Source organism: Pyxicephalus adspersus, chromosome 11, assembly GCF_032062135.1.
Source record: "Pyxicephalus adspersus chromosome 11, UCB_Pads_2.0, whole genome shotgun sequence".
NCBI lineage: Eukaryota > Metazoa > Chordata > Amphibia > Anura > Pyxicephalidae > Pyxicephalus > Pyxicephalus adspersus.
In genome coordinates this window covers 47,636,943-47,659,404 of record NC_092868.1, presented here as the reverse complement: position 1 = coordinate 47,659,404, position 22,462 = coordinate 47,636,943, and the positions used below count along the sequence as shown (strand labels likewise).

At 40.3% G+C, this 22,462-nt stretch overlaps 1 protein-coding gene across 3 annotated transcripts in view; it reads left to right on the top strand.

The window, feature by feature from the left end:
* The first annotated feature begins 9,060 nt into the window (after positions 1 to 9,060).
* LOC140340391 (uncharacterized) overlaps positions 9,061 to 22,462 on the top strand; it is a 68,232-nt gene continuing 54,830 nt past the window's right edge. Inside the window, exon 1 of one of the 3 annotated variants that reach the window (XM_072425552.1) lies at positions 9,061 to 9,220. The gene's annotated coding sequence lies outside the window, so the exon portion shown is untranslated. The remainder of the gene's footprint in view (positions 9,221 to 22,462) is intronic. The other 2 variants (XM_072425553.1, XM_072425554.1) reach the window with 2 other exon arrangements.

Sequence of the window (22,462 nt, the reverse complement as noted above, 5' to 3'; positions counted from 1 at the left end):
TCTGTGCATGTAGGTTGGTGTAGAGGGAACCTTTATGTTGTTTACTTTATTAAATTGGTAATAGAGTAAGAGAGAAGACCAAAGATGGCTTTTTTGACAATAATAATAAAAGATTGTTTAATATAATTATAGGAAAGGACCTTGATAAGATCCTTAGCTAGACGTAGTGTTCCTATGATAACAGGGTAACTCACAGATCAAAGTATATATTTCACATATGATCAATTTTAATATTCATATATCTTGTCTCATGTCCCGACGCGTTTCGCTCTAAGGCTTCTTCAGGGGATTCAGAGACTTAATTGTTTCCAGGATAATTGTGAGTCTTATGTGATGGTCTTAGTATTAATTAAACTGGTAAACATTTTTTTAAACAATAGATTTTTATTAAAGGATATTCACTGATACAAATACAAATATAGATATTATTGCCATCATATCCATACATTTCTTACGGGAATAGAAATTACAATAAGCCTTGTCAGGCGACATGGACATAGGAAAGGGGGTAAAGAATAAGAGGGACAAGAAAGTGAGTTAACATAAACACATACTATACACAACACCATAAAAACAGAAATAACAAAAGTACAGTATACACACTGTTAAAAGAATAAATTTTCCATACACAAAATAAACGCTTGGAATTAACATCCGAAAGTGGACAGGCTGTTATACTCAAAAGAGTAAAAATACAACATGGATAAAAGGAGAAAAATAATCAAGATTTAAAATGGGCCAACTATGTTCCCCAATCTAAACTAAATTTCTTGCATTTGTTATGTGCTCTTGCAACTTTTTCCTAAGTGCATTGTAGATTAAGATCATATATTACCTCTGATAAGTTTGGCGCTTCCATAGTTTTCCACTTTCTAACAATTATTAATTTCAAACTTAGGAATTGGTAAACATATATTTATATTTTTTTAAACTTAATAACATTGATATCAGAAGGAGTCTGACAAGCCACGTATATAATACCATAATGCAGGTGAAAGCTTCTTATTAAAAATACATTCATGGTCTATTAGGGATCATTATCTCCTCTGCACTGTGTTGAAGATATCCAAGCACAGGCTATGTCTAAACTATCTGACCACACTGGCTGGGGTTTGACACCTTAGAAGTGCTCAATGCTGAAAGTTCACACTACCCAGGGGAGATCAGTGAATAATTGTTCACTGACCTCCTGCTTATCTCCATCCTGACATTTTCCATGGAGGTCCTAGGTGCGGAGACAGGTAAGCCCTGGACATATTGTGGGGCAGGCATTGTTCTACAAGGGGGTGCTGAGAAGTTCCTGGCTTTGCCCCCTTCCAGATGAAATAGAAAAATGAGTGTGGGGGCATATGACAGCCTAATATCTTAGTATGTAACTGTGCAAATATCAGGTCTTTGCGATTCTTAAAACTGTTTTTTTTTTTAGTGAGAAGCTGTGATGGCGGAGGAACAAGTAAATTTCACGTCGTTGGAGTTATGGGCCGTCATGAAGTTTTTGTTTCTCCAGGGAAAGTCAGCAAAGGACATTCACACTGAGATGTCACAAACACTGGGGGAGAAGTGTCCTTCCTACAGCACTGTCAAAACCTAGATATCTTGTTTCAAGACTGGACATTTCACCATTGAAGATGAGCCCCGCAGTGGGGCCCCCCAACCTCAACTGACCTGGCTGCCTAACCTGTGATGCTGTCCATGAGCTGGTTATTGAGGACCGGCAAATATCCACAAAAAAGATAGCCCAGATACTTGACATCTCACCGGAGCATGTTGGGTTTGTTATTACTACTATGATAGACATGCGCAAGCTTTCAGCAAAGTGGGTGCCGAAATGTTTGAAGAGTGATCAGAAGAAGGAATGAGTTGAAGCATCCAAATCCGTTTTGGCCCATTTTGAAGCTGCACAGCTTTTTGGCTAGGTTAGTGAATGGGGATGAAACCTGGCTCCACATCTATGATCCTGAAACCAAGGAAGAGTCAAAGGAATGGTGCCACAGCAGGTCCCCGCAGCTGAAGAAGTTCCGAACCCAGAAATTGGCCAAAAAAGTCATGGCGTCCGTTTTCTGGGACAAAGATGGTATTCTGTTGGTGGACTACCTACCTCAGGGCTCTAGTATCATCGGACAGTATTATGCTAACCTCCTGGACCAGCTGAAGGAGGCAATTAAGACGAAACGCCGTGGAAAGTTGACCAAAGGGATCCCTTTTTTGCAGAACAATGCACCTGGGCACACGCCCAACGTTGGGGCTGCCAAATTGAACACCCTTGGTTTCCAATTGGTCCCCCCTACTCTCCTGACCTGGCCTCTTCGGCCTATTATCTTTTCCCGAATTTGAAGAAACACCTAAAGGGGCAACGTTTTGAGGACAATTCTGACGTCAAAGATGCTGCTGAGAGCTGGTTTGCGGCCCAACCGAAGGACTTCTATTTGAACGCTCTAGAAAAGCTGCAACTACGCTGTACCAAGTGCACCAGTCTCAGGGGGGAATATGTTGAATAAATGTGTTATTTCATAACTCTGACTCTCTTCTTTCTGGGCAAAGCCAGGAGCTTCTCAGCACTGCCTCGTATGTACTATGTCTGCTGAAAGTCTGTTCCAAGGATCAAATTCACTTTCTGTAATACTAAAAATTCTTTCCAATTTCATTTTTGAACTTTCCAGCTAGGTTAAGGTCATGTCTTAGTTTGCCCACCAAAGTATCACAATCCTCATTGCTGTCGTTGCTTATTCTCTGCAACTTTTTTGAGATCGGTGACTTTTTTCTATGGTCATTGGACAGCCAATGATATTGTAACTCTTGCATTTGCTCAATGGGGTTTTCTTTTCTAAGTAGACCAGATAGCTCCATCCAGTTCTACCCTTCATCTTTACCCTGGCAATTTTTTTAGAGGTCAGGGAAAGTCAGTTCTGCTTCCAGTTCTATGAGTTTAACAAATGAAGCCTAGTTAAAGGATAGTGCAACTCATAGAATTTGCATTATAACTGACTACTGCAGCAGACAAGGCTTGGGGAAGATGGCACCAGTGGCTGTAAAGCAGGGAGGGAGAGCGCATGGCTGGCATTGCCATATATATGAAGGTGGGTTTTCCATATGCAAAACACTATACTGTGCTCCTGCTGGGACCCTCAACCCCTAGATCCGCTTTATAATGCACCTAGAGAAATAAACAGGCAGCTATCACTAAACTCTCTGAAAATGGTAGTTGCCCAGCTGTATCTAAACAAACGCAGCAAAGAAATAAATCCCATTGCTAATTACAAGAGGTGCTCCCTATGTTATGCTTGGCTGTCACTTCCATGTAAAGCTTTACTGTAGTTGTAGATCAGGTTTCATTCTTTTCTCTGTACATAAAAGAGATTTTTCCACCAATCACTCTGAAACATATACTGCAACAATCAGTGAACTAAATTTCCTTATTGAAAGGACGGCTCTGGGACAGTCAGGCTGAGAAAGAAATGCTGGCTGACAGCGGAAGTCCTCCAGCTAGAGACAGCTCTTCAGAATCTAATGCACACTGTGAGAAGCTCTCAATCTACAAGGAAATCAGAGAAAGAAAATTCAGTATTGGCTGATATAAAATACAATTTAAACCCAAGAACGCAAATGTAATACAGCTTACCAGTCCTTGGATGTGGTAGCTGCATTTGTTTTCCCATTTATAGCATATAAGTATTCTTTATGCAGGTACAGAAAATTCCATTTTCAAAATTAAAATAAAATGAATGCAGTTACCACATCTAAGGAACAGTACATATCACTTATTTGGTTTTGGGTTAAGTAACACTTGAAAATTGTCTAACACGGTGCATTAGCACAGCACAGGTTCCTCGATTCTCTTCATTCTTCACATAGAGCAAATCAATAAAGTTAAACTTACTGTACCTGTTCTACTGTTCTACAATACAATCAGGTACAGGTACTACACAGGGGACATATATTGGGGGATCTGCAGAAGAAAAAGGAGCGTTTTTTTATTATTAGGGGCATTGCATTACAATACACAACACCAGCAGCATAATACTATAGGCACAACTGACTACAATGTAACACTAATGCATATCTTATGTATATCTATGATCCAAATATAACTAGATTTATACAATATGTGGGCAGCATGGTGGCTCAGGGGTTAGCACGCTGGCCTTTGCAGCGCTAGGTCTTAGGTTTGAATCCCAGCCAGGACACTATCTGCATGGAGTTTGCAGGTTGTCTGCGTGGGTTTCCTCCCACATCCCAAAAACATGCAATAGGATTAATTGGTTTCCCCCTAAAATTGACCTTAGACTACATTAATGACATATCACTATGGTAGGGACATTAGATTGTGAGCTCCTTTGAGGGACAGTTAGTGACATGACTATGGACTTTGTACAGCGCTGTGTAATATGATGGTGCTATATAAATACTGTATAACAATAATATGTCCTTCTAGGGTTATTTATAATGAGCCCTCAGACTGTCCAGCCTTTCAATATTTTATATTCTATCTTTAAGTTCCTAGCATTCTGATTCTAACTTTCATTATATATATATATAATATATATATTATAATACACCATTTTTCAGTTACAATAATATTTGCCATATTATCAGTCAGTTCAAATGGAGTGCAATAACTCCTTGCAAAGTTTTACTGTATTGCTTTTAGTTCTATAAGCTCTGGTCATGCAGCTTGCATTTGTGTTTGGGTTTTTGCAAAGCACATTGCAATTCATCACAAAGGGAACATTTATTCTGTGCACTGTTCTTGTAAATGGAACAGTATTTTATTGCAGTGTTATCTTGTGGCTTCACCATATTATCCTTAAGCATTATAGCAATGCCAGTAAATGTGGTTGTTGATGAGCAAAATTCATTGATTGACACATGTAAAACAGAAAATAAAAGTAATTATATTTAAATATGTATGATTATTTTATTTATATTTACTGGCCCTGATTTATTAAAGTTCTCCAAGGCTGGAGAAAATAGACTTTCATCAGTGAACCTGGGTGACCCAGCAAAACTGGAATGGATTTACTAAAAGTCATTTGGTATTTGTTAGCAAATGTTTTCAATTCTGTATCAGATCCATTCCAGGTTTGCTGAATCACCCAGCTTCACTGATGAAAGTGTATTCTCTCCAGCCTTGGAGAACATTAATAAATCAGGGCCACTGTATCTTAATACTGATCAGGCTATTGTTAATTTTGAACACTAGATGGCGCTAGAGATGTACCTAGAAATCTTAATGGATCTGAATAATGGATTTTCTGGTTCTGCTGCTGCATCAGCCATTGAAAATTTTAGAAAACTAACAAATGTTAAACCCATGCAAAAAAGGGAGTGGAAAAAAATTAAACCTAATAACATAAACAGAAACCTAATACCAAGTTATATAGGATGAGTGAAACCATTCACCTGTTAAAATACCCACTCCTACAAAAAAAAAAAAACATTAAACAATATATAGCAACTTAACTTTTTTCTTCCCTTCCTTACCTTTCACTTAGTGATCTTGCCAGTAACACATTTCCTATCCTAGAGTGACAACTCTCATTCACTGCATCTGTGGCAGTGCAGCGTTGTCACCAGATTGCTTACACTGATGTCACGCTTTCCTTCTTGGCTCCAGATCTTCCCACCATCTGGTGCTTACCCTTCCAGCCATTAAACAAATGTTTTTTATTAATCTGAATCCCCTAAACACCCTCTGTGTACCGGCAGCTACCACATCTAAGGACTGGTAATGTGTATTGTATTCGTGTTCATGGGTTTAAATATTTTTTCATTGTATTTTATATGAGTCAGTGATCAATTTTCTTTCTCCTTTTTTTCCTTGTAGATTGTGAGCTTCTCACAGTGTGCATTAGATGCTGCAGCAAGTGCATTTGGAGAAGAATCCCCAGTTTAGCCCCTGCAATCAGCATGTGTTTTACCTCCAGTGCAGGGCTGGGCTCATATTCACTGATCTACCTTTTCCCAATCACCCAATCACAGTGCATGGACAGTAATTGGGCAAGAGGGCATATATATCTCCCCTCCTATTGTGTGTTAATTCCCCCACCTCCTAGATTGTAAGCTCTTGGGGGTGGAGTCCTCTGTCACTGTCTGTATTCATCTGCCATTGGCAACCCCTATTTAATGTACAGCGCTGCGTAATATGTTGGCGCTATATAAATCCTGTTTATTAATAATAATAATAATAATTATAATAATAATAAAAATAATAATAATAATACTGTATATAAAAAATCATGTTCCCAAACCTTACCAATTCTTGGTCTCAAATCCTAATCACTGTCTACATTGTGCCTAACCTTAGCAACCCACCTAGTGCCTAACCTTTACAACAAACTAACCTACCCAAAGGCCAACCCCCAACAATAACCCTTCAGGTAAGTACCTAACCTTCCAGGTGTGAGAAGAGCAATGCATGCAGACCGGAGTCATCCGGGTCACTAAATTCTGCCCCTATACAAAATGTATATATTATCCTATTGTGTGCTAATTCCCCCATCTCCTAGATTGTAAGCTCTTCAGGGCAGGGTCCTCTCCTCCTGTGTCACTGTCTGTATCTGTCTGTCATTTGCAACCCCTATTTAATGTACAGTGATGCCTAATATGTTGGCGCTATATAAACCCTGTTTATTATTATTAATAATAACAATAATAATAATAATAATAATAATCATTTGCAACCCATAATGTACAGCGTTGTGTTATATGTTGACACTATATAAATCCTGTTTATTAATAAAAATAATTTGCAACCCCTAGTACAGCGCTGCCTAATATGTTGGCGCTTTATAAATCTTGTTTACTAATAATAATATTATTAGTAATAATATTATTATTATTATTATTATAATAATCCTTATTGGCATGTTTTTTATTTGCCCCATCAGCCCCCAAATAGTATGGAGCTGCCACTGCCAGGACATAATGATTGTTTACCAATAACATTGTTACATTTAAAATAAAACAAAAATATTTTCCTTTTTATATTCCATGAAAAGAAACATTGTACCACAGGATCTGTTTAAAGGGACAGAGCCCTCCCAGCTGATCAGTGCATTCAGTGACTTTCCTGCATTCTCAATCTGTGGTCATGCACAGTTAGCACAGAATGAAGGTGAATAGGATTCACTCATCTATGAAAATGCTGGATGTCTCTTTTTCACAAGAATGAATTTGTGTGACAAGGACTGCACCTACTATTCACCTTCCTCTAACCCCGGCCCACCTTGAATGGCCCTAATATTATTCTCGGACTATTTTAATTGGACCCTTCATTAAAACACAAGGTGACCCTGGGTGCCATAGGTGGTCTGTGCTTGTAAATATCCAAACTAAGAATCCAATATATCCCAGCTTGTCTGTCCATAGACGTGGTGGCGGCATTGGTTTTCTTTTTTCAGGCTAAGAAAATTTTCAGCATAGAAAAAAAATGGTGATTGCCAAAGATCTTTAAGAACCAAGTGCCAGCCTTAAACCTTGTACAGACGCTTCCTATTTATTATTCAATTTGATTGTTAGAGACAATACGTCTGATTTATTAAAGTTCTCCAAGGCTGGGGAGAATACACTTTCATCAGTGAAGCTGGGTGATCCAGAAAACCTTTAACGGGTTTCCTAAAAGTCATTCGCTATTTGTTAGCAAATGTTTTCAATCCTGGACCAGATCCATTCCAGGTTTGCTGGATCACCCAGCTTCACTGATGAAAGTATTGATTGTGTCAAGGGAACGGTACCTTGCTCATTCACCAATAAGGCAAAAAATTATGCCAGCCAGGAAATTAGTTTTGGATCAGAAAAAAGTCCAAAGCTTCTGTTAGATTTTTATTGGTGGGCCATTAGCAAAGGAAGTGAGTGAAAATCTCTCCTGGAGGGAAGGGGGTACAACTAGGGGGCTCCTCCTGCACTTTTCCTCCTCTTTGGGGACCGGTCTTCCAAATATAGACTAGTTATAGCTCTGATGTCTCCCAATACGGTGCTGGTCCAGCTGTACTGAATTGCATAGGAGGACACAGGGCAGATATAAGGAGGTGCAAAGGGTGCCGATGTGCAAGGGCCACAGACCTTCTTAAGCCAACAGGAGCTGCAGACCAGTTCTATATGGGGGCCCGCAGTTGGATACATTCCTAGGTCACCTAGGGCCCGTTACATAACAGAACATTAACTGGTGGAGAAGAGCGCCTTCTACTGTAGGGGCACGAAATTAGGTAAAGGTATCAATTTACTGATCACCCCTTAGTTAACCTTCACAGTACATAACATTAGATGGTGGAGAAGAGCGCCCTCTGCTGTAGGGGCAAGGGATAAGGTAAGGGTATCAGTTTATTGATCACCCCCTAGTTAACCTTTACATCTCAGAGGGGGCTGGATTTTTTTGAATGATCCCTACCAGGAAATACTACACCACCATTTTTTGGACACAGTGACGGGACGTGGAGTAAATCTTCCTAGTGGGGTCATAGACAAAAATATTAACTCTTCCTTACTCTAGTAAAAAATAATGATGGGGTAGGCAGTGGTGGACGTAGCCAATAGTGTCCCCTGATCTCATGTGAAGTCCCTGCTCCTGCTTGTGTAGTGCGCCTCCCTATGTCTGCCCCTGGTACTAGGCTTTAATAGACTTCACAATATATACACAAACCAATCATTTACACATCTAACCATTCACAGGCTTAGATTGTCTCGTCCGTCAGACCTAATTCTCCAATTGACATAAAATGATTGGAAGAAATATAAACTCTCCATGAATCCCTTCTTTGCATCCTTGCTTACATCTCACATCTAAAGATCCGCAGCCATTGGGATCATTACAACCCATCTGATAGGCTGACAACTCCGGAGCACGATTTGAAAATCAGGAGAGCGTTGTCACCCTATGATAGAGATTCCTGATGAATTTATATATAAAATGATAATAATATATATAATATATTATATAATAATAATATACATATATGATATAGAGAACCCCCATAAACCTAGATATCCCCCACCCACCCCCATTGTGAATAAAGTGACCCCCCCAGCAATCCTCCACCCCCAGCCCCAGACATTGGATCCGGTGACATCTGGAAGCTGCACATCAGCGGCCATAGCGCTATTTCCCGGGGAGAGGAGAAGGAAGAAGAATGTCCCCCCGCGGCCGCCGTCCGCCCAGCTCCATACATTGTTACAGATCAGCTGTGTAGGAGAGGCCGGGGAGCCGGAGGACGGCACTCAGCAGGTAACGGGGGACCGGGGAGCACCGGGCCCGGATAGCCAGGGGGAAACACGACTGCATGGAGTATGTACAACCAGGAATGGGGCCCCAAATCACTGCTCAGGGGGCCCGGGGTGCAGCAACACCGCATCTGTCTGCTCATGTGTCCATTATCATCACATCTGGAGGAATGACTATAGAAATATAAATCATTCTACATGTGTGTTATCACATCTGTCCAGACATTGTGTCATATCTATATGTAATGTGTGTGTATTCCATGTTCTATACATTTATTATACATTCATCTATTCCTTTCTATGTTTATAGATAATGATTGTCTGTACCTGCTGCTATGTCTTTATCTATTTACATGGCTGGTGAATATTCCCTCTTTATACTGCTTTTATTTCTTTACATCTTTCTGCCCCCTCCCCCATTTTTATTATCTCTCTCCATCTCCCTCTTTTTTCCTTTCTTTTTCTTTCTCATTTTATCATCTCTCTATTTCTATCTCTTTTCTTCTTTCCATCTCTCTCTCTCTGTCTCTCTCTTTGTGTGTGTCTCTCTTTCTCTTCCTCTCTCTCTCTCTCTCTCTCTCCGTCCGTCTCTCTCTCTCTCCGTCCGTCTCTCTCTCTCTCTCTCTCCGTCCGTCTCTCTCTCTCCGTCCATCTCTCTCTCTCTCCGTCCATCTCTCTCTCTCTCCGTCCATCTCTCTCTCTCTCCGTCCATCTCTCTCCGTCCGTCTCTCTCTCTCTCTCTCCGTCCGTCTCTCTCTCTCTCTCTCTCTCTCTGTACGTCCATCTCTCTCTCCGTCTGTCTCTCTCTCTCTCCGTCTCTCTCTCTCTCTCTCCGTCTCTCCCTCCGTCTCTCTCTCTCTTTCTCTCTCTCTCTCTCTCTGTCCGTCCGTCTCTCTCTCCGTCCGTCTCTCTCTCTCTCTCTCTCCGTCTCTCTCTCTCTCTCTCCGTCTCTCCCTCCGTCTCTCTCTCTCTCTCTCTCTCTCTCTCTTTCTCTCTCTCTCTCTCTCCATTCTTTTTTCTTTGCATTTTTTCCTCTCTTTCCTACCCTCCATCTCTCTCCCCCTCTATTTGTCTTTCCATTTCTCTCTCTTCCACATAAAGTATAATTGTCAGGACTAAATACGTTGGGAAGTTATTGTGGTTGTGGGATTGTGGTTACCTATGACATTATTGGGGATACATGATAACATAAAGGGGGTGTATAGAGTCCAGGCAGGGGATTGTCAGGTTCTCGGTTTCTCAGGTCCCTCTCAATCTGCACTTTGTTTAAATTTCCTTTCCAGTAGTGACGTTCACTGTCTGGAAGTCTGTGAAAGTTTCCTTACCAATGAGTATTTGGGGCAATAGAGTAAGAAATGTGTTTTTGTCTCTACATCTCTGTTTCAAAATTCTACAAGGGCTTTATTGCCAAGACCGATACAAATATTGGCATTACCAAATGAACAGAGATATATAATAAGGAAGGAATAAAGGAATGTTGGGTAGGTTGTCTATGACCATTATCAAATGAAACTTAATTCATAATCCTTTCAGTCTGGTATTGCATTCTGGGATGTAGTACGGAGCTATTTGTACTCTCTATCTATTTCTAGTCCATCCAACGATTGCCATAGCTGCCATGTGTAAATGCCATGTTGTATGTTTTCTTGTCTGTCCATGTGTCCATCTGTTCTAGCCTTCCTCAACACGTCTTGGTTCTTCAAGAACCCCTACTAACACCAATTCTTTGGAGGTCAATGGGGAATAAAAGCTTTTAAAATTTCCCTACAATGATGGCTAGAATAAAGCTAGGTATACACTTCCAATAATTATGATACAAATGATTATTTTGAACGATCGTATTGTGCACAATTCTGTACATGCTGTAACGATACGATCGTTCAAATATAATCCACCAATAGTGTACACACGCTAGATACGATCGTTTGAACGATGCAGGAAGTGATGTGTAAAGGAGAAAGTGTACTGCAGAAACATGCACGATCACTGAATGACCGTACACATTATAGATAGTGAATGATCGTCGGCCAATCAGATCTGCCGTGCCTGTCGTTCCTTTCCAACGACAATCTTCGTTCGTCGGCGTCGTTGGTTACTTTTTTTTAGAACGATTTTTGGCCAATCGGTCGTTCGTTTCGAAAGATGATTATTGGACATGTGTACGCAGCTTTACACTTTTACAGTTTAAAGAACCCCTAGGAACGTCTGGAAGAACCTTATCGAGAAGTGCTGATCTGTCTATTCCCCTATCGCATTGAAATGTATTGTTTTGTCTGTTTGGCGTATGACAGGCTCGAGCACCCCTAAGTACAGTTTTGTAGTGATAGTAGTTGTAGTTCTTCCACGTTTATGGTTGGCATAAAATGGGACCAATTTGTAGTCATCTCCTTTTTTCTACAGGATTAATGAAATATTTTTACTTTCTTAGCACATTTGGGATAGGGATCATCTTTCAGCAATCTTTCGAGCATGGGGGGGTATCCTGGCTTTGGTACACATGGCTGGAGTTTGTTTGATCCAATAAAATGATTGGATCTGCAGTGCATGTAAAGGAAGTTTATGATGACTTTGTTGCATTTCTCAGTGAAGTGTGTCAGCATGGCCACTTATTGTCTCCATCAGAAGTCTGGATCACAAGGAAAGAAAACCTTAGTGTTGGTAACCTATACCAGAAGATGCCTACGCTACAACCCTCATAGATCAGCTGGTAAAATTTAACCAAAAGCTGTGGATTTAGAAAGTTTTTAAAATTCCCTTTAGTGAAGCTTCCCCCATATTCCAAGTGGTTAATACTTGTTTTTTTACTTTACCAGACTTTACTGACCTCATCTCTCACACAGCCGATGCTCCAGGGTTTGGGTGGCCCTTTGGCATCCTTACTTACAGTATAGGGCTATTGGTGGTCCTACATTGTAGGGGATGGTGTCAGTCCCTGAGCTCAGAGTGTCTTACAGAGAACAGACTTTGAGAAAAACTTTTAACATCCTTCCACCCCCCAAGACAAAGCATGCTTTAAACTTTTGCAATGCAGAGGCATCCTCACCCTAAGGTTATTTTCTTTATATTCCTGGAGCTGGACTATTAGGCAGCCAATTTACTATGCATATGTCCTCAACATGCATAAAATACTTGTGCTATTTCTGGCAAAATAGTATTTGTGGCCTGTGGCTCCCTATAGCAGAGGTGTATTTTTACTTTATATGTGTGTTGTGGTGCACCTGAAGTGCACTTTGACTCACATATACAGCTTGTGCACATTTTTTGTAACAGTTATGGCGGGAATCCGGGCTAAATTTATTCCCAGGTTCCGCCTTTGCACATACTAACATTTTGTTAAATGTTCAGCCGGTCCAAAATGGGTATTTCAGTTTTTGGTAGATGCTGGGGAGGTCCATTTGGCTTTTTCTTTTATTTTTCAGGAAATTATTGGTGAGCATTATGGTTAAATTTCTGGTTCATCACACCACTTTATAAAGGGTGCAGGACTCACTCAAATTTATATAGAAGAAAAGTAGAATGTACAACAAGAATCTGTACACAGATGGGCAGGAAGTATTGCAGAAGGTCTGGTTGTTAGAGTATTGGAAACAAACAAGAATCCAAAGGCTGACTTGGCCCAATTGGCTTTACCCCTAACAGACAAATATGGGGAGGACTAACCCTCTACATTTTCTTTTTGCCCCATGCAGCATGTTCAACAAACAGCGCTTGCCTTACGGGTCATGTAACAGGAAACACTTACAACCGTTGCATTGGTCCAGTAACCCCCAGGCATTGTGCATGGTTGCTTGATGCAATGCCGTCATATGGCTTACAAAGGAAAAGAGTTTGCTTAGAAAATGTTAGAAGTGAAGACCCATTTTCAGCTTAAAAGGGAATTTTCAGTGGGAAAATCTGAGATATCAAAAAAATTAGCACAATATGCAAAATGCATAGTCTTAGAAAGCATAGAATTGTTAGATTGCATTTAATGTAATTTTAGCATTGGAGTTTCATTTTTCCACCATGTATCTTGTATCCTTCTAGGAAAAGGTCTACATCAGCTTCCTGGTGAGGGTCCCTCCATGCATCAGGCTGCACGTTACGCTGTACTGTCCACTGGCTCAATACTCCTCCCGTTACAGCCAATCACGTGCTCCCATTGTGATCTTTGGCTGTCACTTCCATGTAACACTTTGGCGTACAAAGCCTCTCCGCAGATTCCAGATCGGGTTGCATTCTTTTCTCTATACATGAAAGAGATTTTTCCACCCGTCACTCAGTAGCGCCTATCCACCGATCGTTTGCCTTGCTGCTCTTTTTGAAAAGGAAAGCGCTTGTGTTTTAATGCTGAACAGGCAGATGTAATAATGCACATTGTATTGCATTTGTGGGCTCCTTAAAGCTGAACTCCAGCCACTGGGCCGATATAAATGACACCAATGAACGTCATGTTGTAATTATTCGAGTATTATTCAACCTGCATTGGAGACAAATACATCTAGCAGCCTATATCATCTTTTTATTTCCTTGATGTCCTCTATTTCAATGCAAGCTGTCATTTTTTTATACTTGGCCCATACATTTTCAGATTTAGGCATTTTTGGCAATGTTGCCATGCAGGGACCCTTGGAGCCCTAAAATAGCTACCCCCATGCATGCACTACCAGCCACGGGTACACCTGACATGTGGATGCTTCATGCACCAACACTGAAGCCCTACATCTCAGGCCTCTCCCCCGCTCCGCCATTAACAGCGGCATCGAAGACTGTGCCATGTCCTCTTTATTCACAAGGTGCCTGTCATGTGACATCATTAAATGCCCATCCTCAATTTGGGACAATAGAACCTAGAAGGGAGCAAAGGCTCTCAACTATAAAAACTAAAATTTGGGCCATTCAAAAAATTGCTATTTAGGTTAAATTTAGTTGGAGTATCTAATTATAAAATTACATTCTGTATTTTATTGTGATGGTTTGACGCTTCTTTATTGATACCGTGTGTGTCCAGTTCTGGAAACCTTACCTTTGTAAGGATAAATATTGATTGATTGATAAGATTGAATGAATCTATAGAGGCATAATGAAAATCATGTAGGGTCTATGGGGATAAAACCTGAAACTGGAAAAGACTGCAGGCATAAGAATAACTCATGGACCATTCATGTTGGCTGCCTGTGTCTTTTTCTGATTGGGTCGGAAAATGATGTTATTAATAGGGGACAGCCAGTGAGCACCAAGTGCGGACACCATTGTAGGGGTAATTGGTCCATTGACACATAAGTGGTGCTGTCAAGGGGCCTGGATAGTGGATTTAGGTGAGCATATCTTTCTTTATAAGGTAATCCTGGTTTGACCTGATGGGATGGGTTAGAGGAGGGTGAGAATGATAGGCAAGTTTTGCCCGTAGATGGGCCTCCAGTTTGGGGGGGGAAGTTATGGGAATCTATCAGATAGGGGCATTCATAAGTTCACAGCTTAGCAATTCTGAACCCAGAAAAAAGTTCAATACCCAGGATACATTAGAATACTTCATTGTTAAATGTTACATTAGCTGCAATGTAACTCCCAGGTTAGTGTTATCCAACCAGGCTTCCTCCAAAGGTTGCTAGGGGTTCCTTGAGCCATGAGCAGTTTGTGCCTTCCAGGTCAGTTTAAGTGACACCAATGATCTTTTTGGCTATCTGTAAGGGTGACATTCTTCCCAATGGCCACCAATGTAAGAGGCATTCTTCCCAATGTCCACTAAGCTATCCTAAAATGAGCTGTGAATATAGTAACTAAAGAAGGGGTTCCCTAAGACTTGAAAGTTTTCTCAAGGGTTTCCTTTGTTAAAAAGGTCAAGAAAAGAAAGGCTACCCTAGGATCTAGTTTTGGGGTGGCCTTGGATCAGGTTGTCATGTACTAGAATATATATATATATATATATATATATATATTTCGCTAGATGGTGTTAGTTAAGGTTCATGTGTGCCATTTTGGTAACCCAGGCAAAAATTGGTTCAGACACGACAATGACCCGAGCCTTCATTGACAAATCAACATCAATAGGATCTACTAATTATCAACACATAGCAGTGTTTCTCTGTTCTTACCAATCCAATTCAGCAAAATGCTGCCAATAATTTGCTAATGTATATGATATTTAGGCCTGACTGGAGTTTGGAGGGGAAAGCTTAATGATAAGTATAACTTTCAGCTCTGTCTGTAGTAAGTCTTTAGTGAACCAGACAAAATGATCCTTATTTAGACCTCATCCAGCACTCTTAACCTTGTAACCACTGTATGGTCACGTGACCCGATAGTAAGAACAACAATCAATTATTTACTAGCAATTCATTATTGTATGAAACAGAAAAACAGATTACATTTTAAAAATTTATATCCAGCAGCAAAGAGGATTTTATGGCGCTTCTTAGGAAGGGAGCGCTCGATGATGTACTGAAATATGAGCCTAAAACATGAGAGCGACATGCAAACACCGAGTCCTATCACTGGAAAAATGGAATTAACATTGATCTTTACAGCTCAGTAATTAAAGGTAAAGGTTTTTCCACCTGATATTGCATTTATAATAGGCTGATTCTGGTGTTACACTGCAGGGAGGTTCTGAGGTTGCTGTATTTTGCAGTATACATTGGCTCCTTTCATAGATAGTTCTCGTACAGCCAGTGGGGTATACAAAGGGTGACAAGATTGCCTATTGCAACCAGCGGATATTAGGAAGGTTGGGTTAGCCAAAAAAAAGTGAAATGTTCACTGAACCCATTTAGGAGTAAGTAACAGCCCCTTCCCCATATGTTTACCTTTTTATTTGCTTCCCCTTCAAAAATGTTTAGCACTGGGACTTGGCTTCGCTATCATAACGTCTATTGGTGTCAATCATCCACCACCCAACATTCTGTTGGGTGCTGGTTGTAATAGTGGAAAGGGTGCCAGATGAGTACTGGGAATCCAAGGTTGGAAGGAGAAAGGGTGGAGTAGAAACAATGTACATTATTACTCATCAACTGACCAGAATAGTGTGAATGGAGCCATAAGTGAATACCTTTTCATGGTGCCATTAAAGAGAAAGCATTGAGTAAAGACAAGGTATGGCTTCTTTCTAAGATGTAACACTTGCGGGCAATGATTGGCCACTGTTGCAATTTAGGAGATAATACTAACAAGGGATATTCTTGTGGGTGGTGATTGTAATTGAAGTGGCAAGGGTAGAGTAGATACAATGCACATCAATACTCATCAATGGGGCCATAAACTCTTCAAGCCAGAAGAATACCTTTTCCAATAGGAGTACTTATAGAGTACCAATAGAAGAAAGCCTTGAGTTAGAAAAATAGCATTTACGGGAGTGTCAATCACCAAGTTTCCAGCTGCTTTCAGTTCTTCCTCCTGTTGACCCAGTTTGGTGGAAGGAAGCATAGAGCCCAATTGGGGACCAGGAGATGGTTAGGTTTTGCTTCTTTACAAGGAGAACTTTTATTGGCACTTTAGGTTGGGCAACAATTACTCATCTGGTTATAAATCTGCTAAATTGTAAACTGTGCTTTCCAATCCTTTGACTTTCCCACACTAGTAGGACATCTGAACACAAATAAATCAAACACAGGCTATTTTAGGAGAGTTTCAGAACTTTAGGATAACTGACCAGTTTTCCAAAGGATTCCCAAAAATCCTTAAAAAAACATAGTAACATAGTAAATTCATAGAGAAGGAATGTTTACATTGGAGTTTTCCCAGCTGCCAAGAGATAAAGAGGAAGAAGAGTTAAAGATTATACAGCAGAAACAAAAAACAGCAGATGGTGAGAAGGACAGCTCTGCCTTTGTTTGATTATCCCAGTGACTTTCACAATGATCCAACGAACACATTCAACTATGGCAGCCTTTACACCTAAGGAAGCCTTTAAATAATTTTCAGGTCCTAGAGAACCTCTACTAAAATCATTTTTTGGAGAGGGTTTAATAGAGAAAAATTTATAATAAATTGGTGACCAGTGGAAATAATTCCTAACTGCATCAGCTAGAATAATATCTTTATAGACACCTAAAAACATCATTGGAGTCATGCAGTTGGCTCTACCAACTCATATTGGCCCCAGTACTTTGCAGGCATCATCAAATAGAAAATCAGACAACCACAGTTTGAAAAACCCTGGTTGACAATGGCTGATCTATTGAATAAAAGCCTTTCCAAGAATAGGCAGGTTTGGGATCTACAGATTACAAGGAGCACTTCTGTTGATGTTGGAGGGCTCTCAAACATGTAGGAATGACCCATTTGAGCATATGTGTTGGCTCTTTGGTTTCCAAAGGCTGTATGATGGGTAGGGTGGAGGAGGTGCACTGTGGACAACTTAAAGTCCAATTCCACTCCATTTTGCCCCATAAAGTCAGAGGTCTTCAGGCCGGTCATGTGACATTTAAGGTCTTCTTGTCCACCTCTTATAATGTCAGCTCCTTGGTCAATCCCACCCCTTTCCTCCAAAGATGGGATGGGTTCATGACACCCTTTACTCAAAAGAAATGGGTTGAATGACTGTGGGTGTCATTGAATTTGGAAGAGTTTGATCTGGTGATCTAATCAGGGGGGTCCATACTGCTTCATGTCATCCTTATAGTATAGGGCCACACCAGTGATGATGCAGCAGGGGGTGTGTTCATGACAACCTTGACACAGAAAGGCATTGAATTACACTGTCTGTCAGCCCGGCAATTGGTGATGATGGATGGTGGAGGAGGATTAATTAAAAAATGAAATGTTCCTATAGTAGAGCTGGCTGAAAGCTTTGCAAACACTGTGCTGATCTTCCAGCTGATGACCATGTGTACCAGGTCTTAAGCAGCGTTGGCTTTACCTGTAGGTAGGCGTGGTGGATGAATCCTGTATGTTGCACGTTTTGCTGCGGATTGTGGTTGCAGGGTGTTGACCTTAAATGGGATAAGCACCTAATTCCTTTATGCAAAAACCTTGTGTGTTTTGTTTCCTTTGCATTTCTTGGTGGTTAGCCTTGTTTAGAGTTTTGACATTTAAGCCTCACCCATAACAGAGGATAATCCAAGCTGTTAATGCCTCTTGTTTGTCTTGTATTAGAAGGATTTTAAAGACATCAAGGGGTAAGGTCATAGGCTGTGAGCAAACCACGCCATGAGCTGTACTCATTACTATAAATGGTATAATTATTTTATTTTTAAAGGTATTTATTTTTAGATGAAAAGTACAACAATCAGCCAAAAAAAATAAAACCACGGACAGGTGAAGTGAATAACCCTGAGTATTTGAATACAAGAGCGCCTGGCAGGGGGTGGGATATATGAGGAAACAAGTGAACAGGCAGGTGATGTGTTGGAAGAAGGGAACATTGGCAAACGTCAGGATCTGAAGGACAAGGACCAGATTATGGTGGCTACATATTAAGGTCAGAACATTTCCAAAATTATCAGTCTGGTGGGGTGTTACTGGTATGCAGTGGTTATTACCCCTGAACTGTTTTTTTTTATAAAGCCTTTTGGATTCCGTCTCAAACAAGAGTGTATATGTGTGCGTGTGTCTATATTATATATATTTTGTATATTATTTTCTCTTGTATATACATTTTTACAAGGTAGTTTAGTTTTATTCTAGTTGCTTGTGTATAAAGTGTAGGGGTTTGTTCACACCAATATTAAAGTTTTGCTTTATTTCTTTATGGAGTAGCACTATAGGATGCTGGGCTGCCAAAAAAAAAATCAGTATGTTTTTTTTATTTTGGTACTCAGATTGGTGGAAACTGAACTTAACCCGTAATACATAAGACAAATCGCTTTGTTTTTGCTTTGAACGAAGCTGCTGGTATGAACAAGCCTTAAAGCTATGTACACACATCAGAAAATCATTGGCCAAGGTGAGCGGTCATGCAAAAATCTGAATTGCATACAGCGGTCCTCCCTGATGTTGTTCATTAGTCCACCATAAGGACTGATTGAGACTGACCCCAATAAAACAAAATAGTGCAGTAGCTCAATCATTCATCACAAAAGATCATTTCCAACCAGGGTTCCTCCCGAAGTTCCTTAAGCAATGAGCAGTTTGTGCCTCTCAGGTCAGTTTTGGTGATAAAAATGATCTTTTTGGCTATCTGTTGGCATTCTTCTCACTGGCCAGATATGTAAGAATCATTCTTGCCATTGACCACCAGACTAATGCACTGTGAGCTGTGGCTAGGAATAATAGAAAGGGTTTCCTGAAAGTTTTTTTTAAAGGTTCTCCCTTGTTACAAAGGTTGAGAAAGGCTGCTATAGTGTATATAATGCTACTCCATACATTGTATATTTATATAGGTCCTAAAATGAATGATATATATTGTTGGTTAAGATTTTTTTTTTGTATTTTGTGATGTCCCATCAGCAATAAAATAACCTTACCTTTTTGATAGCAAATGTTTTATTGCAGTTACTTATTCTTTTTCTTCATCTTATCTCTCATCTTCCGTTCTGGCCTTTGGCCATTGATTGGCTGGGCTAGGATGACGTAACTTCCATGTACCTGTGTGAAGTTTATTCAGTCCCAGCAGCCAATGGGAAAGCCGGGATGTGCCGGGTATCCCAACATCCTACCCTGCGCATGCATGGGGATCAGGCAGGTAAGAATGTTTTTTGCAGAAGGGACATTGCCTCTCCCTTTCTGCAATAAAGACCTGCCTGATCCCTATTTTTCAGGGTAAAGGCACAAATAGGGTACCAAAAAAAGTCCAATTTTGCTAAAAATCTAGCAAGATATTTAAAGTCAAGCAAATACTTTACAAAAATGTAAAAACTGGTTTGCTAAAGAGGAGGGTTTAGTATGTTGGTAATAGTTTAGTATGTTTTTCTCTCCTTGAGAAGAATGTCACTATTACAGATAACCAAAAAGATCTTTGGTGCCACTTAAACTAACCTGTGAGGTGCAAATTGCTGATTTATCAAAGAACCCCCAGCAACCTCTGCAGGAACCCTGGTTGAGAAACACTGATCTAACCAGTGAAAGCTTAACAACAAAATTAAAGCCTCCCATCGATATAAAGTTTGCCAAAACTGTCATTTGGATTTTCCTTTTTGCCACGAGTTTCTGTTTTACAGCTCCATGAAATTTCCATAAAAATTCCAGGAAGTTCTCCAACAGCATTGCACGTGGAATAACACTTCATAAAAAAAGTTGGGATGTTAAAATGCTGCATTTTTTCAAAAGATATTTAACCGTTTAAAGCCATTTGCGGTTAAAACACTTTCAGAATGTGAATATATCTTGTTGAAACAATTTGTACAGTAATTGTTGCTGTTTATATAATCTGGGTTCTGTCCTCAAGCAGCACCCTGGACAGATATAAAATACACATGAATGGCTCTGTATTTATTTATTGAATATTAATAATAAACAGTTGTAAATGATTTTTACAAGCAGTGTAAGTACCTGGACATGGCTTGCTATCAGATTTCTGCAATCCAATGTACAGCAGAGCTCCCATTGGGATAGAAAGAAGAAGCATAAGGAGCTGAGCAGATGTGCTGCAGCCAATTGCTAACAAAGAATATGCTGATAGGAGAAGTGAGAAGCGTAGGAACTCATCAGTCTGCTGCTTCTCCTCTCATTGCTGTGTCACTGGCTTGGAGAAGAACAAAACTTGCAAATGTTCCTTTACTGTGGGAAACAAAATTCCAATCCCCTGCCCTCCAGACATTTTTCTTCCCAATATTAGGGTTTGTATGTAGCTGTCTGTTTCTCTCAGATCCACAGATCACTTTGAATTTAATGGCTTTCACTTATCATATCCTCTGCTTTTGCATTTATTCTTTCTATGCTCCATTTTAATATCACTGCATCTTTGTGACAGGTTCACTTTACAGTGACAAAGTTCGTTGTTTACAGAAAACTATAGAAAGTGTTAGAAAATTCACCGCAGCTGTTGTCCTCACTGGAAAATTACTCTCTGAACTTATCATACAGAAAAAGTTGGAGGAAATTCTTTTTCCTAAGCTGCACTGATTTTGTGTGACTTTATGGAAAAGTGACTTTAGGAAAAGTGTCGGACTTGGGGATATTGTAAAAAGCACATGTTCTTTATTTACTAACTGCTGCTCCTACTTTTGGGTGGACATAAGGAGGTACAAAGTGTGTCGCCGTACCATCCTGAGCTGCAAGTTAGTTTAGCATGGGGCCCCTTTGTTGGTAATGTCCGCCACTGTTTCTATGAAGCGGGTGCACCCTCTGTTGGAGAGGTTGGGACCAAAGGAGGATTTGGGGGCTGGATGAACAGCAAGGAAGAGGGTCCCTGAAAACAAAGAAAAAAGGAGGAAGTGTCTGCTTGTTCCTTTTAACCAGTAATTGCAGTTCTGGGGTGAGGGGGTGACTACCAGGGGCACTGCCAAAAAGACATGGGAAGACCCTATGGGTTTATTGTAGGTAACACAAATATTTTAAACAGATGTTCTTGCCTGTCTTTCTTAAAGCCCAATTAAACCCAACAATGAATAAAGCAATCGTGTTTCTGAACCAGGGTTCCTTCACATGTAGCTAGGGGTTCCTTGAGAAACTGGTCACCAATGATCTTTTTGGCTATCTGTAAGGGTGACATTCTTCCCAATGTTCAGCACTATAGGAGCCATTCTTCCTATTAACCACAACACTAATATACTGTTAGCTGTGGATATATTATTTATAAAAGGGGATCCGTGAAGATCTGAAAGGTTCCCCCATGGTTAAAAGTTGGAGAAATACTGTCCCACCAGTGCACCAATCCATGCCGCCAGGACCTCTTGTGTCCTTCATTCTTCTGTTATTATACTGGGGTCCTCCATTTGGTCACCACCTCCTTCCTGTGACTACAAAGTCCATCTTATCACATGGCACCCACTGTAATGTACGGATGTTGGGAATAGTCTAGTCCATTGTAGTCTGGTACCTATTGTTCTTTTCTTCTTTCTGTGCCACATGATGACTTTGGGTGACCTAAACTGCAAACACAAACCCAATAAAGAGATTCTGTCCACCACTTTGCTTCTACAAACTGTTTGTATTCACTTATTAGAATTTGTCTTGCAGAACTTTAGGTTAAGATAATGTAAAATGTCTCACTTGGCTAAAAGTTGGATTTACAATTTAAACTTCTGTTAATTGGCATTCCGGTTGCTGCGGCTAAACACGGTGAGGGGGGCTTGGAGCTGTCATATGCAATCAGTAACTCCCGTGCTTGATGTAAGGCAGTATTCTGATGTTTATATGGAATGTTGAGACAGATTGTGGTTGTTTATGA